Source organism: Apus apus, chromosome 3 (genome assembly GCF_020740795.1).
Source record: "Apus apus isolate bApuApu2 chromosome 3, bApuApu2.pri.cur, whole genome shotgun sequence".
Classification (NCBI taxonomy): domain Eukaryota; kingdom Metazoa; phylum Chordata; class Aves; order Apodiformes; family Apodidae; genus Apus; species Apus apus.
This window is the reverse complement of record NC_067284.1, coordinates 2442594-2446052: the sequence shown is the minus strand read 5'-3', so window position 1 is coordinate 2446052 and position 3459 is coordinate 2442594.

The following is a 3459-nucleotide window of genomic DNA, read 5'->3' as shown; positions in this document are numbered from 1 at the left end:
TTGTCCATCAAAATCTGTGAAGACAAAGCACATCTGGAGAGCGTGTGTGAAGCTCTGGCTTCTCTCTCCCTGCTGCTCTTGATTACGGGCTGTGACGCAAAGCAGAGGAAGTGCAGAGTGTGAATACTGAGCTCACCCTGAAAACCAGCACTTCTCTGGTTTCCTTGGGTACAACTTGTGCTTATCATTCCTGTGCAAAAGTTAGGAGGGCACAGCTGGTTAAACAAACCCTACCCAAAGAGAATTTCCATGCTTACAACACAGTAGCTAACCTTTCATCCAACTCAAACCAAAGGTCTGGGTTTTTTTGCATTCACCCCTGGGTTTGGTGTTTGGTTGGGGTTTTTTTTTTTTCAGATTAAAGGGAAAAAGAAAAAAAAAAAGGTTAAAACCCCACAAAACCAACATCAAAAAGAACTGAATTTAATCTCTGAGCTGAAGTTCCCTTAGAATGCACTAACTGCAGGTTGTGCTTCATCTACAGGCGTGTGAAGGAAAGAAATGGCACCTTGTATATAAAAACAGGGAAATGCATTATTCCTGTAATAAATGTTGCATTTCCACATCACCTTTTGAAATGATGGGATAGATTTTTAATGCCTACCTGCTGTGTTGCCCTGCCTCTTTCCCATTCTAGCCAGCAAAAGCATGTTCCTGGGGGAAGACCCCTTGAATGCCCTCAGCACAGCAGCTCCACTCCCTGCTTTATACATCAGATGCTTGAAGAAATTTTATTTCCAGTTCCTCTCCAATTCAGCAGGCTTTGGAGGTCAGGCCTTTACCTTGTACTCTACACACCAGAGCTGAGTCATGTTATGTCTGAAATAACACTTGCTCCAAATATTGCAGGCAAATCCTCTGCTCAAGAAACTGTTTTACCAAACTTTAAAAGAACAACAACAAAAAAAGCCCAACAAACGTTCTGGGAAGTGACAGGCAGAAAGAAGCCCCAAAATGCCCAACACCTCTCACTTTGTGCTGTAACTCAGGTCCTTCCATCCTTGACCAGGTTCTTTGCTGTCTCTAGGTGGACACGTCTCCCTCAGCTTGTGACGCGTCCCTCACCCTGCTGAAGTGCTGGTCACCTTCAGAAGCTTCCAGAGAAGGTCAGTATTTGCTAAAGCTAAAAGAGATTTTTCTCCCAGGCAACAGGCACGTTTTCCCGTGCACTGCAACGTGGCTTGTCTTTGGATGTGGGGAAGTAACCAGGAGTGGTTTCAATCTGGAGGCAGCTGGAATGTGCCACAGGTGGAGGGTGTTGATGGAGAGTGCCTGGCAAGAGGGAGATCGCTTCAGTCTTTTGGGCTGAGAGGCAGGAGCAACAGAAGAAGGAAAGGAAGGATCCCTTAGGTAAATATCTAAAGAGCTTTACAGACCAAAAGTAATTAAACAAACTCCCAGCCATGCTGTGCTGCCTTTTCCTATTTGTGAAAGTGATCCCCATCCAACCAGTTTATCCACTGTTGTCCCTGTCCCCAGGCACACAGAAGGAGCAGGTTGGGACCTTCGTGTCCTCTGGCTTCTTTTGAAGGGAGGAAGAGAGGGGACAGGGGGGAGGAGGCACCTGGGAACCAGGTACCTGGGCAGTGTGAGAGCTGGAGAGGGGAAAGCTGCCTGGCCAAGTCTGTTTAGACAGAGAGAAACACCAGGGAAGCAGTTTCTAAAGCAGACGCTGTGACATCAGATGGGACAGTGACAGCTGGAAGTGACATCCTGAGCCTGAACGAAATCCAGTGCTTGGCCTTGCTCTGGGGGCCCAAGGAGGACTTCTTTGGTGCCCTGGAGTAGTTGTGGCCCAGGAAGCAAAAATATTTGCTGCTTTGGTGTGTTTATTTAGGGACTACCACCTGAATGGTTTTATTTGTGCATTTGTTTTACCCGCAGGCTGCTCTCAGCTCTACAGCTCAGCCTGGACATTGTGGGTGCATTTCATGGTGTGGTTTTGTAACTCCTGGCTTTCGCTCAGTTAGGAAATTCCCCAACCTGCTTTTGTGCCTTAAACCCAGAACCTCTCACCCCGTGCTGGGGAGGGACCCACGAGGCTGGTGAGTAACAACTACTGCGTGATGGAGGTAGGTGGTTCCACGTGCAAGGGAGTGTGAAATGCTGATGGTGAGAGAGGGACAAAAGGAGCACAGGGATGAGAATTTATGTCAACTGAAGAATAAAATCAAAATGAAATCCCATCCTTTTTTTTTTTTCTTTCCTTTTGCTGCTGCATTTGACTGGTGGCAGACTGTCACGTTTCAGGGTGCCCACAGCATCACAGATGTGTTGCAATCCCACAGAAAAGCAACACACCTACCTGTGCTCAGGAGGTCTGTTCCTTCAGGGAACAGAAAACGTGGTCCAAAAATTGCTCTTCCACCTCTAGCAAACATCTGTTAAGCCATCTGGCCAGCCCGTGATGGTTTGGTCTTTGCCAGAAGAGTAAAAAAGGAAGGCTTGAGTTCCTCTAAAAATTCTGTCTCTTGATTCTCTTTCCAGAGGGTGAACCAGCTCTCCCTTCATGAACGTGCCCCTGAAGGGGCTCCAGGAAAGCTGGGGAGGGGCTTGGGACAAGGGCAGGGAGGGAGAGGACAAGGGGAAATGGATGAAAACTGGAGGAGGGGAGATGGAGGTGAGACATGAGGAGGAAATTCTGGAGTGTGAGGGTGGTGAGAGCCTGGCCCAGGTTGCCCAGGGAAGCTGTGGCTGCCCCATCCCTGGCAGTGTTGAAGGGCAGGTTGGATGGGGCTTGGAGCAACCTGGGCTGGTGGGAGGTGTCCCTGCCCATGCAGGGGTTGGAACCTGATGACCTTAAAGGTCCCTCCCAACCCAAACTATTCTGTGACTCTATGATTTAGCAGTTACCTCTGGCTGAGAAAATGCCTGAGCTACAAATTCTTGGAGGCCATAAAAATATCTGTGGGAAATACCAGCATATGCTTGTTCTGGGAATTTCTGTAGTTTTCTCATGAAATCACTTTTGATCACTGTGGGAGACAGGGCTCTGAGCTGGATGGACCTTTGCTCTGGCCCAGTATGACCACTCTCATGCTGTCCAGTGGAGCTGCGATTGCACATCTTTGTAGACTAAAGATTTTTCTGGAGACTCACCAGAAGATGTGCTTTTATTTCCATTTCTTTTCCTGATTAAAATACTCTAGGGGGCATTTAGTGAAGAAACATTTTCCTCGGGTCAGGAATTGTGTGTTAGCAGGAAGCAAGAAGAAATGGAGCATTATCAGATGCTTCATCTTTGTTGTTCTTTATTGCCAGGGCAATGAGCTCCCAGTTTCCCCACAGCAGGGCTGGCAGTGTGACACTAAATCCCATTTAATCTCCTAAGAACTTCTCTGCCACGTTGGATCCTGGAAGCTGTTATTTGCCCATGTAATTCCTTTGTTAGTCCTGCAACTGATACAAACTCCAGGTCATTTATTATTTTTTTTTAAAGCACCTCTGTGTGTTTGACAG